This window comes from Mastigoproctus giganteus, chromosome 4 (assembly GCF_048544385.1).
Source record: "Mastigoproctus giganteus isolate SK-2022 chromosome 4, ASM4854438v1, whole genome shotgun sequence".
Taxonomy (NCBI): domain Eukaryota; kingdom Metazoa; phylum Arthropoda; class Arachnida; order Uropygi; family Thelyphonidae; genus Mastigoproctus; species Mastigoproctus giganteus.
This window is the reverse complement of record NC_143578.1, coordinates 57,064,095-57,079,505: the sequence shown is the minus strand read 5'-3', so window position 1 is coordinate 57,079,505 and position 15,411 is coordinate 57,064,095.

Here is a 15,411-nt window from a genome sequence, read left to right as displayed (position 1 = left end):
GTGGTTTATTGATAAGAAAATTTAGTAAATCTATTCGCTGGAAGCTTCATGCGATGGGGTGCCAACTTTCCAGTTCTGTGGTTTGTCAAAACCTCATGGACAGGACATTTCCTTGCTTGCTATGGCATTCGGACATATAAGCTTTCCATATATAGTTGGGGGTTTTCTTTTACTACTTATTACTAATAGACTGTGTTGTCAGTAGTGTTCAATTTCCTGCGGGTTAATCATTAAGAATTTTAACATCCTGGAGGACGAGGTCATGATTTCGTTCGACGTCGTCTCCTTGTCTACATCTGTTCAGTACAGCCGACGATTGCTTTCGTTAGGACAGGGATTGTTGGACTGTCGGACAGAACCCCTCTCTATATGATATGTGGTTCCTTAAATATTTATCTGGTTGCGCGATCGTTTACGGTGATCCCTGGAATCAGCTGCTGATCCAGGATATAGCTATGGATGTTCCAGTCAGTGTTTCCATAACTAATATTACCTGTAGGATGACATAAGTAATGGCTGTCAGCGTACATATGTTTGCAATTAGTTTTATCCCATTAATATAACATTAACCCCAATCGTGGAACCCGCACTGTCACAGAAGCGGTTATTTTAATGATGAAAGAAGGCGAGCTTCTTGGCAAATGTACGTCAGCCTATTTCTGAGGATTTTTGTTCCCCCCCCCTTCTTTTTTTCTCCGTTCACGGTCTGCATTGATTTGTTGTAGCGCATGCGTATATGTTCTGCCTTTGTGGAATGTCATAATACTTGTCTTCTAAGTTGATAAAGAAGCACATCACTCTGAAAATGTATATTTTTTGTTCTTATCGCTTTTAGTACTTGACGCCTGCTACTTATAGCATATTTATTATTAAGTTTCTCTGCACCGTATTTTATTTTTAATGTTTTTAATAAGCTTTTATTTTTCATCGGTAGCGGCAATATTTGTGTCAGTATGCTTATTCATGATGCACAAGACCTTGCTAATCTTTACTCATTCCTGACCGCAGTTTGAGCCTATCTGGTGCAAAGAACTAATAAAGCAATCTCAAAGATTGGCAATGTTTGGCCTTAATCTTCCATTTTCAGGTTACTATTTTAATTCAGGTGAAAATAAGCTTCGATCTTAAGATTCTATGGAATCTGAGTGCCAACTTCTATTCGTGCTAGGATGAGCAGAGCAACTGTCAGCAGAAGTTAATTTCAGAATCACCTCCTAGCAATTTTTATCGCGGTGGAGGTGGCATGGGCAGAAGCACAAACTTACTGAGTACCTTTCCCCGCTAGACATCCCGTATACGGGATGTCTAGCCATCTTCCTGTTGCAGGTACACTTGATCTCCCTTTTTGCGGTTACCGGTACATCACTGCTCAAATTTTTCCACTGATGTAGCAATATCTTCAACCCACTCTTGGTTGATGGGTTTGCATCCTTGTCTTGGGTTCACTCCTATACTCGCTGTTTCCTAGGACCATGCAATAAATTTTTTGGCACCACATACTGTCATCGGGCCTATACGCTGGTGATTGCAACAGCTATAATACCGAATAGCTATGGCTAAATTCCTTCCATTCTGTTAATGAACATTGCAATCAAATCTCACTCTTCTTAGGTGGTGAAGCATTGTGCTCCAAATATTACATATCCTTATCTGCACCGGAGAGGTACCAATGTCTCTCCAATCAATAGGAGCAAACGGAGTGATGGGCAACTATAGATTAGTTGTCCTAACTTCTGTGGTTTGAAAGATTATGAAGTGTTTTGATAATGAGGCAATATCGGATTATCCCGACAAGAATTCGAGGTGATCAGTTATTGATCAAGGTGGTTCTTTTCTTTCCACAGCTTGACTCAGTCGGTTTCAAGCAAACGCAATGTGGCTTTCTTAATGAAACGCGGATTTTTTTGCACAGCAAATATGAAAACTGACAACACGGCCAGTTTGCAGACATTGTGCTCAGACTTCTTAGCCTTAGTGTTGACGAGGAATTCAAATTAAAGAAACAATTCAGAATTATTAAATTACCCGGAAAACTATTTATTTATTTTTATTGGAATTTGCCTTATTGCACACTGTACAAAAACTAGTGTACCGTAGGTAGATGACAATCATCTGTAACAAACTGTTTAACTAAATTAATTAATCCTTGATTTAAAGAAACGCTCACGTTTGATATTGTAATTTGCCACAGCAGAAAAACGAATGGCTTTGAACTGCCATGTAAAGTATCAGTAAATAAAACAAAACACGTGAAATGCAAATTATATGCAGCCACGGAGGGAAAAAAGCCATACGTTCCTCTCGTCGTTGACTGGATTCTAATCCGGACCTTTTCCATCCGCTGTGGGGAAGATGGTGGCTATAGCCAGTATGGTGCCCTCAGGGACTCCATGCTATTAACAGCAAACATGGGAAATACTGGTAAAAAGTTTCTATTTTATGGTTCTTTTTGCTTTTCTCAAAAATACGCCAACGTTCTCCACTTATCATGGAAAGCACATCAGATCTTAAATATTCATAGTTTCAAATTCTGAGACTGGATCTCAGGACGAATCCTGTTTTGTCTCCGTATTAAAATCAATCTAAACCTTACGGTCACATTTTTCAGTGGTGACAAAGCATGCTAGATGTTAATTCTTTTATTAGTTGTTTCTGTAATAGCATTGACTAATGAAAATTTATTTCTCGCTGATTCAGGGTGATGGTTGTGCCATCTACTGGTGAACGGGGGTACTACCTTGTTAAATTTTCCACTTGTATGACTTAGGGTTGACAAGTTTATATAAAAAAAAATTGTTTGCACTATTATTATTTATTTTATAATGAAATACATAGCATTGTATTTTTGTCACTTATTGTGTAAAGCAGGGGTTCCCAATAAGTACAACGAAACATCTGTTATTAACACAATTTTAAGCATTTTTACAAATGAGCAATCATTTCATAATATTTCATTCCAAAATTTTACAAGGTTTCTTTCTTCTTCCTTTTCAAATAAAACACTCTTAATTTAATACTAAAATTGTCCAATCATCAAAAGGTTAGTCTAATTCCTGTTTCATATATTGTTAGTTTCTAACATACTATCTTAAGCATTCCCTTGTATTGTTTTAAGCTGCAATGTATCTCTATGGTTTATAATTCTAATAATCTTTATCGCTAATAATATTAATTATAATCAACTTAATGAAGTTAATGCCATCTTTTGTACTATTAATTTCTTAATTTTGGTCCTTGAGGTTGTCACAGACATTCTCTCAGATATGCCAGACAAGCTGCACTTGCTATCTGGGAGTCTAAAATGCTGATGGAACTGATATTCGGGTGACACTCAAGTCAAGTGGACCCAATTTCGGCGAAGTCCGGACGGTCTGTGTCAGCCAAATCCTCTGTTTGTACCTTCACGATAGTGGGACTGTTAGTAATCCTGGGTATAACCTCCATGCACAAGTACATGGTGGGTGACCACCCAGATGTGAACCAACGTAAGCAGGGGTAGGTGTGGCGCCCACACCACATGGAGGAATGCCGCCCCTCTGTGTTACCAGGCAGTACTAGGTGGTAGATGACTCATAGTGTACGCACTATGAGTCATCTGCCACTAGACTACTGCACTCCCGCTCCTGCCCACTCGGCTACGGAGTGGCCTCCGTAGCCGAGTGGGCAGGAGCGGGAGTGCAGTAGCACACGCTCTTTGAGTAGACCGGGGTTCAAGCCCCTGACTGCTGAATACGGTCGATCTGCCAACCCGCACTGGACCAGCGTGGCAGATTATGGTCCATTTCCCTCAACATGAATTGTTGAGGAGGCTTCCATCCTGCAGTGGGTTGATAATGGCTGCACTTTACTTTTACTTTTTTCCCCATCTCTTCCATCATGCAGTATGGTTAATGAATTTTGAGGTTATCATGAACATCATAGCGAGATCCAATCTTCCTTACATTTCGAGGGTACAGCTCTAAAACGGTGTTCGCAGGCCGGCCGCTAGTTAGTACACCGGACCGAACCTACTGGTAAATCTTTAGGAGGCTTCCAGATTAGCTAGTGTATAATCTTGCTACCTCTACTCTGTCAGATAGTGACTGGTGGGAATCAGAGTAGTGTGTATGCGGGAGCATTGTCGAGGCCACGTTATGTCAAGGACCTGGGTATATTCTTATCATGTGTACGTCATACCCAAAAATTTCATTACTTCATACAGCACGTCCCCCCCACTTTTTCTTACTATTGAATACACATTGAATTGTCAAACTAATAGAGTAAGCTTATCTGCGAATAGATCTAAACCTCCCAAACAATTCCTAATTCATTTCACAAATGTACGTGGTCTCAACGATGTCCATTTCCACTTGCAGTCTGCCAAACCCCATGTGCTTTTTCTGACAGAATCTCGTCTCATCTCTCGTCAAACTGCTCATCTCAGTTGCCCAAATTATTCGCTTTATGATTCCTTTCGCCTCAAAGGTGGTATCTGTGCATATGTCCGTTCTGATATTCCCTGTCAGAGACTTGGCAATTTGGAATCTCCTCTCTTTGATCTTCTCTGGCTTAAACTCTCGACCTCATTGTGTCAAATTCATCTGTTGTCCCTACCGTTCTCCCAACTCCACTAATCACTTGGAGCTCTTTGACTTCCTCTGTTTGCAACTTTACTTTCTCCAGTCCAACTTTCCTAACAGTGACGTAACTTTCCTTGGTGATTTTAATGTTCACAACTCCAGTTGGCTTTCGTTTTCTAGTCACACCGACCCAGCTGGTCGAGATGCTAAGGCTTTTGAAATTACTAATGACCATGCACAGATTGTTCATTTACCTACAAGAATACCAAACAATCCTAACCATACAGCCAATACGCTTGATCTTTTTCTCACACACAACCCTTCTAAGTACACGGTCGAAGGGAGTGGTCCTTTAGGCACCTCAGATCCAAATTGGTGAGTCTATTCTCCAATGGAGCCTTTATCTCATGGCTATTCCGAACCTCGTATTGTTTGGCATTACAAGAATGCAAAATGGGATGACCTGCGAGATTTCTTTTCCTTGGTCGGATTACTGTTTAAAAACTTCTGATGTCAATATTTGCTCAGATCATGTCAGTGAAATTATTCATGTAGGAATGGAATCCTTTATCCCACACTCCACTTTAAAATCTCGTCCTTTATCTAAATTTTGGTTTTCCAATAAATGTGCTAAGGCTGTTCAAGAGAAGACGTTGCATATCGTAATTGGCTTGTTTCTAATTCTTTAGTTTCATTTTCTCCCTACACCAAAGCTCGCAACAATTGTAAAGCAGTTATTAATCAGTCCAAACTAGTTTGAACAGGCTAAGAGTAAAAAACTTGTTTCTTGCGCTAATGGTAGCCGAGCATTCTGGTCTCTTGCCAAAGCTATTGGTCGCAACTTTTGTCAATCTCTGCTCCCACCCATGTCAAATGGTTCTGTTGTCCCTTCAGCCAAGGGTAAAACTGAGCTGCTAGCATCCCATTTTTCTTCCAACTCGTGTATTAATGCTCTTGATAAAACTCCTCCCACCATTCCCAAAATGCTCCATTCAATGCCTCCTGTGGTCATCCGTTAAAAGGATGTCCGAAGGAGTTTGACGAATCTTGATGCTAGGAAAGCTCCAGGTCCAGATGATATTTCTCCACTTGTTCTCAAAACCTGTGCTCCTGAACTTACTCCTGTTCTTTGCCGCCTTTTTTCACTTATTCCAAAGGTGTTTCCTTCTGCTTGAAATTTGCTCATATCCAGCCAGTTCCTAGAAAGGTTGACAAATCTCTCTCATCCAATTATCGACCCATTGCAATTACTTCTACTCTTTCTAAAGTAATGGAGAAATCAATTAAATGCTAACTCTTAAACTACCTAGAAACCATCCGTATGATCAACGATCGCCAGTGTTGATTCCGTCAGTGTCGATCCAATGGTGATATTCTGGCTTATGTTACCCATTTATGGACAAATTCAATGGAAAAGTTCGGTGAAACAAAAGCAGTTGATCTTGACATCTCAAAGGCTTCTTTTGTAAACGTCTTCTAAACAAGCTTCCATCTTATATGGTTTGCCAACTGTTTTTTGTAATTAGTTATCCAGTTTTCTCTCGGATCGCTTACTGATGGTGATGGTAAATGGTTCTGTCTTCTGACTCCTCCACTAATGGCGGTGTGCCCCATTGTTTTTTCCCCTCTTGTATATTAATGACCTTCTTCCATTGACTGAAATCCTATCCATAGTTTTGCCGATGATAGCACATTGCATTCCATTTGCCATTTTCAGAAACTTTACCCTGCTCAATCAGCTTCAATTTCTCGATAATCTGCTACCAATTTCTTAAATGCCGATCTCCAGTGGGACAAAGACAACTTAGTTGATTTCAATCCTTCTACAACTCAATCCTGTCTTATATCTCGCAAAAAGGATTCTTCTGCTCCTATGCTTATCATTGGTGACACTCCCATTTCTACGCAAAATGATATCTCTTTTGGGGATTACCTTGACTCCTGATCTGTCTTGGCACAAGCACATTACAAATATTGCTTCCTCTGCATGTAAGAAACTTGGTTTTCTCTTTCGCTCTCGCCGTTACTTTTCTTCCAAACAGCTGCTCACTCTGTATAAATCGCAAATCCGCCCTGCCATGGAATATTGTTCCCACATCTGGGGTGGTGCCCCCAAAACCTCTCTCAGTCTTCTTGATTCCATTCAGAAGAGGGCAGTTATGTTAATTAATGATTCATCTCTAACAGAATCTCTCCACTCGCTGTCCCATAGACGTACTGTTTCTGCTGCATGCCTTTTCTACAGATACTTCCATGGGCACTGTTCTTCTGAATTGGCTTCTATAATTCCCTCTCTCTTTTTCAAAACAGTCTGAACACGTGCCGCCACCAGCCAACATCCATTTACTGTCCAACTTCAAACTCACAGAACCAACATTTCATCTTCCTCATATATTACTTCAACTTCCGTTTTCTGGAACAACCTTCCTTCATACGTATTTCCTGAAAATTAGTCTACAGAAGTTAAAGTCCAATGTCAACAAATATCTTCTTTCGTCTTCTCTACCTTCAACCCAAGCAAGGTACTAAGTACTATAGGTTCCAATACCTCTCGTGTTTGGGGTTTACAAAAAAATAAAAACTTAGTTCAACATAAGTATCCTGGAAAGAGATTAGCAAAACTTTAATTCTTTTAAGAAGGTCCATTCCTAAATGTTCTTCTTCCTTTTACTCTCGATATGACTCCTTCAAATGGTGCGAATGGACCTGAATTAAGATCGCTCCAGCCGCGATGGAAGGAAATGTCGCCTTCATAATGGTTATATTACATTTTTCAATGAATCGGGTGGCTCCCGTAGCACTACTGGATCCCATATTTACTCCGATTTTTACTTTATTTCACTCATTAAAAAACTTTTAACAATATTGCACAAGGTAAATGTAAGAAATTTATGGCCGTAATGACTCGGCACTATATATATATATCTACTCCCCGGTTAGCCGCTGTACTCTCGATTCTTGTACATTTTCCTTTTTCACATACACAACTCTCTTCTTCGTGCCAAAATTCCACATAATATTCCATAAATACCAAAGCTTTCAATTGTTGTTCTGTATGATTCGTTCCAGTTAAGGGCACTCCTTTCTCTGGGAAACGTAGAACTTGTGTAAAGTGACAAAGCACTCGCTATTGTTATCAATAAATGATTTTTTTATCATGTGCTTTCCACTCTGTCTTTAACAGTGAAGACTGTTGTATTTGCGCCTTTTAATGATAAATTGAGTTCTTTTATCTTTGAAAAAATCTGACAAATAAGCTAAATTTTGAAGCCATACAGTCTGTACACCCACTGAGACGATCCACGAAGAAAATTCTTGTCTTAATTCCAATGTGTAATTACTTTTCCACATGTCAGCAATCTAATATCCGTGTGTGTTAAGAGTTGCATGCTCGCTGCCCATTTCTTTACATAAAGAAGTGAATGGTCTGTAATTTGTCGGTCTCGATTTTATAAAGAACTATTTTGGCAGAATCTTCAAGTATACTTAAGTTGTTGAGACATTAGTTTCGACGCTAGAGCTTGTCTGTGAATGCTGCTATGTGTCCACGAGATATTAGCACATTTTTAATGAGAGTAATAAGCCCCCAAAATTTTTCTGTCATTGATTTTTCTCCATCTGTACAAATTCCACAACACAAAGACCAATCAATTTTGTTTTTCTTCAAAATACGTGTTAATTAAATTAAAGATATCTCACCTGTTTCACGCTCTGTTAAAGGACGACAAAACAGCACATTTTCCTCCACTTTACCTTCATTCAAATATCGTGCAAATGCAATTAAAATGGCTAGATTGGAAACATCCGTGGTCTCATCTAATTGCAAAGCATAAAATGTACTTTTTTTTTTTACCCTTTCCATAATAATGGATTCAACATCGTCAGACATATATTCGATGAGACCCTGTGTTATTGGAACAAGGTATCATATCCAAATTCTTCGTCAAATAGTCACCAAACATACACCTGACAACAGCTTTTGAACATGGGAAAATCAAATTTTCCGCAATAGTATGGGCTTTCTCAACTTTTGTTATTTCATGATGCTGATCTTTTTCAATGGTAGATGTTTCGATTTCTTGCAATTTCCGCTTAAAAAAACCAACTAACTTTACCGCATAAATTTTCCTGTTTTGTTTCTAAATAACGAGACAAGAGGGAAGGTTTCAAACTACTATTGGCCAGCACTTCTCCGCAAATGACACATTACGGGCGTGGATAGTCCTCATCGCCAATAAATGAAAAATAATCTTCACTATATTTCCTCTTTCTATTCGCATTCATACCAATATTTGAACATCTTTATGTAGTATTTAGGAAATTTGGCAAGCTGAATGGATTTTACGGTATTTTTGAAGGTCAAGTTGGGACCAATTTGAGGGACGATTTTAATTTTCATGCTGCTCATTAATTTGCATTTCAACATCATTATTCTTCATGCTTCCAGCCTTCAACCAACTGTCCATAATGATTTTTAAAGTTTAAATATAATAGGAATAAACAATTTATAACTGCACAACATTCAAATCCAACACGATGTGGCGCGGCCCAACGACCAGCAATGTTTAAAAAAGGAACAAAATGTAGCAATCTGTCTGTAAAAAGCATGCATAATCTAAATTTAAAAATTCTAATTCTGTTTTCTAATAACAGATGGCGCTCTGAAAGTGATTTAGCGAGTACTCTCTGGTAATGTGTTTTGAAATCACTTCCTTTTAAGGAAGTGAAATCCTTTTAACTTTCTAAGGAAACTCAAGATACATCTTGAAACGTGACTGAAGAGGAAATAACATAACTTAGAGCATATGATTTATTTACAAATGTTTGTTTAGCTAATTATAACGAAGTAAAGCGTTTAATTCAATGTAATTAATACATAGTATATTCAGAATACATTTGAGAAGAAATATGTGTAAAATCTACTCTTGGGCATTCATTCTTACCGCTTAATGGCTTCAGCTTCATTCCGGGTCAAAGATTGTTCATTGTGTTGGATGATACGAGACTGGGGTCATCCGTATATAATTTTGTATACTGGTGGTTAGCATTAGTTGAGGCATATGACGCAACTTATATAACATCAGCCAAAAAAATTTCCGTTTAACCCATACATTAACTCTAAACGTTTGTCTAGTTCAGCCTTGAATTTATTTAAGCTGTCGACTTCCACAACGACAGATGGAAGTTTATATCAGCAATCAACCACCAGCTGGCTAAAGGCAAATAAATTTTAATTCATGCTCCCTCAGGTGCCGAATCTGAGCAAGAGGAAGAATCCCACCAGAATTGAGCCTGCTCAACCCTTTAAAGGCCTTATACACCTCAGTTAGATCACTTCGCAGGTGCCTATGCTCCAGACATTGCAATTTGCAGAATTTAAGCTTCTCTTGGTGAGAGCACCCCTTTGTTTCGCTCTCATTAATCTCGTTGCCCTTCTCTGTACTCGTTCTAGTAGCTCATCTTTCCTAAAACGAGGCCTCCAGACCTGTATACAGTACTCAAGGTGTGGCCTGACCATTGCCTTATACAAGGGGATAATCACCTCCTTAAGCCTGCTAGCAAAATTCCTATCTATCATTGGCAACACCCCATGAACTACTCTTTCAGCCTGTCTGAACTGGTCAGAAAACTTCATATCTGACTATATAATTACCCCCAGGTCTTTTTCATTCTCCACTACCATGAGTGTAGTACCCCACAGTTGGTACATTTCTCTTGGGTTACTGCTACTCGTATGCAGTACTTTGCATTTGCCAATGTTAAACTGCAGTTGCCAGCTCTCAGCCCATCTGCTCAACTTTTCCAGATCCTGTTGCAGTAGCATACTGTCTTTAGTGTCATTAACAATCGTGCCCAACCTTCGTATCGTCTGCAAACTTGGACATTAAGCCTTATATACTTTCATAAATATTGTTGGTAAATACAGAAAACAATGGGCTCTACACGGACCCCTGGGAACTCTACTAATAAGAGCAGTGCACATTAATTACCACTCTGTCTTCTCCCGCTCAAACACCCTTTTATCCATTGCAGCAACTTGCCTTTAATACCATACTGCTCCAATTTGTACAGTAGTTTTCCCTGCGCAAGCAAAAGCTTTCTTGAAATCCAAGTATATATCAAAATCATTTTTGCAATTCAGTTCGTTTGTGACCACATCATAGTATCCAATCAAATTGGTCAGACAAGACCTCCCTTTAGCAAACCCATTCTGTGTCTGAACTATTACTGCAGTTATGTCTAGATGATCCTACAGTGCTTTAACCAGTTTGACTCCGTTATTTTACCTGGAACAGAAGTTAAACTAACTGGTCTATATTTGTGTCGCGTTTCGATCCGCCTTTGTGAATTGGCGATACAATTTGCACATCTCCTGTCCGTGGTGGCCTCCTACGAGTCCATCGATGCCTTCAAAATCATGACTAAGGGTTTGCTTATTTCCTTTGCCGCCTCCTTTAATATAACTGAATAGATCTAATTCACCCCAGATGCCTTCCTCATGTTTAACTTCAGTAAATTATCCTCCACTTTGCTATCAGTTATTACAAAATTATTTAACTCTGTTAGTTTGATAAACTTATGGTCTCCACTTCCCTACAGAATTCCTCATGTGTGGATTTATACGCGTTTCATGCATTTTTCTTCTCTGCCACGAGCCCCATTAGACTCAAGCGGGGCATAAGCCTCATCAGGGCATAAGCCTCACGCTATGGAAGAGTCTAGACTATGTATAAATATAGTGCAAGCGCATCAGAAATACATAGCTATATGTGAATAAATCACAATATTAGTAAAACGGCATCGTTTTAAGTTCTCATATTGTGAATACCTTCACAACGAGTTGCCATGTTATTGCACTACTTCAAATAATTAACGCTTCACCTAAGGAGAAGACTAATGTTACTTATTCTCGGATGGATACCACCACCCAGACGGCACCGTTTGAAATATGGTATGGGATGATTCGCGGTCATCCTTACACCGTCTCTATTAGACTAAGAAAGCAGTAAAGATGTAGGAAAGCGATAGTAGGAGAGGTAGAGGAAGATGATGCCGAAGAAGGAAAGGGACAGTTGTTTCTTCAACTCTCACCAGGTGTTTATATTTTTCTCGAAACAGCAGCGCCCTCTCCAAAGGGGGAGGCTATTGCTGCCCATTCGAGGAAACTCGGCGGCCATAAAGCCCCTCGGACCGCACCGTTTCAGAGCTGCTTGGTCCCCTCCTCAGTGGGTGGGCAGGCACCCATTTTTTTCTTTTTATAAAAAGAATCCCAATTTCCACCATCAAGTCTTTCTGCTCATTATAACGATCTTATTTCCCAATAGGGCTAATCTCACTCAGAAACATTCCGTGGAGGACCCAGCTCATGTGACTACCTGCTCTGCAGGCAGCCGCCTGGAGTTGGCTTGCCCTCCTCAAGTCCTCCACCTCTTTCACTCTTCTATCTTTACACGCGGCTCTATTTTAAGAGTAGGCCACCGCATTGTCGGGAGAGGGACCATTTGCCTGCAGCCAGCTTGGTCCATATCCCTTTTAGCCTGAACTAAGTAAATCACTGCCTCCCAGTCCCCAGCTTTCCTACCTAAGCTGCACATGGACCTCATTGTTTACTAGCCGGCAAAGTGGTGTAGGGTAGCATCACTGTTTTGGAATTTTTGGTCCCCCAATTGAAGTAATTCGAACACCAGAAACACCTAATTGCAGCATGCATGGATTGGACAGCGTATTTATATACCTCTATATGTTCCTTCTATTTTCCTTTTCCTGATTTTCCATGCTTGGTATTTTCCCTCATTTGTTACAAACATCAAGATGTGTGTAGCTCTGGAGACAGGCGCCAGAAACTGCAGAAATAGCACCTGATCCCTTGTTAGTCGCGGTACTTTCATAATCTTATGAACCTTCTTCCAAATGTATTGTACAACTGGACAGGAAAAGAACGCATGGCCTATTGCTTCCCGCGCTTTACAATATTGACACTCAGTATTTGAGTATCCCCGGAACTTAGCTTTGTTCACTTCCACCGGCAAGTGCCCGTGAATTAACCTCCAAGTTAAGTCGCTTCTTGACCTATACCCTATGTTTATGAAGATTTTTAAACATCTGGGTTTCATCTAGGCTGTGCCATGCTCGGGGATTTGGTACTGGTTGTGTGTATAAGTCAAACAATTTCCAGTAGATTTTTGAGACGTTTAGTTTTATTCCCATATCTAGGCCTTCTGCCGATAGTTTCTGGAGATATTTGATATCTAGCTGCATAGCTGTAAAGGGACATTTCTTCGGAAAATAAATTGATATTAATAATAATAATCTGTTTGTAGAAGGGTGGTATTATTTCTGCTGTATGGCCTGTATATTCCACTCCCAGCAACTTTGTGAATTTCCATGTGGTATTTTATTACGGTGGAAGCTACATGCGTGCTCCATAAAGCCGTTCGGACACGCTTCATTACATATGCCCACCGTTGCCACTTTAATTGTGGTATTTCATAGCCACCGGGGGCCTTTCTGCAATGCAGTCTTTGCTGCGTCACCTCTTGTTGCCCGTTATTCCAGAAGAACTTAAATAGTCCCCTATTCAGTCTTTTCTGTGTGCTGTATTTGAAAGTGGTGACCATCACTATTGGGACGAGGATCATCCATATGATTATTGCTCTTCTAGAAAATGACAATAGGCCTAGGTTCCACTGGCCGATTTTTTCCTCCCAGGAACTCGATAGTTGTCGGGTTGTTATTTTTGGTCGTCCTACAAAGAATACTCCCAAGATGGTGATAGGCTCCACTGAGAAGGAGAGGCCTACTGGTAGTTGTAGTAGAGCATTCTTTCCCCATTGCTGGCATTTTGTTTTGTGTTTAAGACAAACCACTAGGCAGGCTAAAGTAGCTGAACAGGTCCAGCGCATTCTGCAGAGAACTGCAATCAGACATGGTTAAAACGACATCATCTGCATGGGCTATATGTTTGCAGTCGGAATTTGATCCAGGGAGATGAACTCCTTTGATATTACTGGTTGTCTAATTGCTTAAGTGCAGGCTCCAACGCCTTTGCAAAGAGAGCAGGGCTTAGTGGGCAACCCTGTCTCACCCCCTCTCCAATTTTATTTTGTCCGAACTACATCCGTTGATTACTAGACTGGTGCTTGCTCCTTTGTATAAGCTGATGATGGCTGCTCTAAGCTGTGAGCCCACCTGTGCAGTAGACAGCAGATTTTGAAGGTAATTGTGAGAGAGTTTATCAAAAGCTTTCTCTAGGTCCAGCACCGTTAGACCTATGCTGTAACCTTTCCGCTGACAGTAGGGTTGAAGATCTCTTAAGAAAACCAGATTAGCTCCTATAGCTCTGCCTGGCACCCCGTATGTCTGATTTGCCCCTATAATGGATCCCAATGTCTTTTGAGACGATTGTTCAATATTTTGGCATATAGTTTATAGTCTGAATTGAGTAGTGAGATCGGCCCCCAGTCTCCCACCTCTTTGCCCATTCTCCCCTGCTTCCTTAGAAATACCGTCTGGGCCTCCAGAAAGCTTTCCGGAACTTGACCGGTCATGAAGAAGTCAGAAGATTGCAGCCAAAACCGGCCCAATCTTTTCTCAGCCTTTCTTGTAAAACTCTGTCGTTAGTCCATCTGGACCTGGCGCTTTGTCTGCTTTCATTTCTCCCAAGGCTGCGGTGATTTCTTTTAAAGAGATTGGCTGGTTGTGTTCCTTCCGATGAGCTGCAGAGAACCGTGACATCTCCCAACTTGCTGGCAGCTCTGGCCCTTGAAATGCTGCATACATCTTTTGTACATTCCATTGTGGTATTACTCCATGATGTCTTTGGTAGTAACGTATTGACGTAATCCCACTTGAATCTGTTGTATTGGGCTGCTGCTGCTCGTTTGCGTCCTATTGTACTGATCAAAAATGAACCCTGCCCTCTTGTCAGCAAGCCAGTACCGCAGTCGCATTTGGACTGCTCTATTCTCTGCCTGTGTTTCCAGATGTGATTGTATTTCTTGTTGCACCCCGATTTCATCATGAAATAACCTAGCAATCGCCTTACTTCATATAGATGTCTTAGCGCTTTTTTCCCTTACACCCCTCTTTCCTTTGATTTTTGGAATTCCGTTTTTACTGCCTGCTTAAGGTTTGCCCACTCTTCCCATGTCCAATGTTCAAGCTGCATCAACTCGTTTATTAGACCCTCAATGTTATGTCACTGGTCTTGTAAGTGAGCCGAATTTAGGCGCCAGGTACCTCTGCCACAATCTATTGTTGTGCCTAACGGGAGGTTCATTATTAACAGTTTGTGATCTGTGACGGGATGTGTCCCTGAAATATTAACATGCCTAACTCTTGTTGCTTTGTTTGCCATATTTCTTGGTGCATATATGCGAGATATTCTTGTACCTACTGTGCCTCTACTCCACGTTGCACCATGTGCTCTGGGATTATGTCAGCGCCATACATCTATTAGGTCATATTTTAGGCAAATGTTATTCAGCTCCAGAGCACCCCTTGTAGGATCCCCGTGCCAATCTTGTCCTTGACTGGAACTGTGTCCTAGATCCGGTCACCCCCAAGGATACTCCAGCGTGTGCCCATCATGAATTTACGCAAGTTATTGATTAACCGTATCCGTTCTAGAGCATCATTTTGCGCGTACACATAAATAGATAAATAAATAAAAATCTTTATTGTGAAGTAGAGTTACAGCACAATATCCCATCACGGCGACGAGCGCCAGGGGTTCACATATAGCAGTTAAAGAAAAGATAAGTACAGCGAACAAATTCAAAAGGCTACAAAAATACAGCGAACAAATATAAAAGGCTACAAAGTACCGATCACAAATGCAAAAGCAATACAA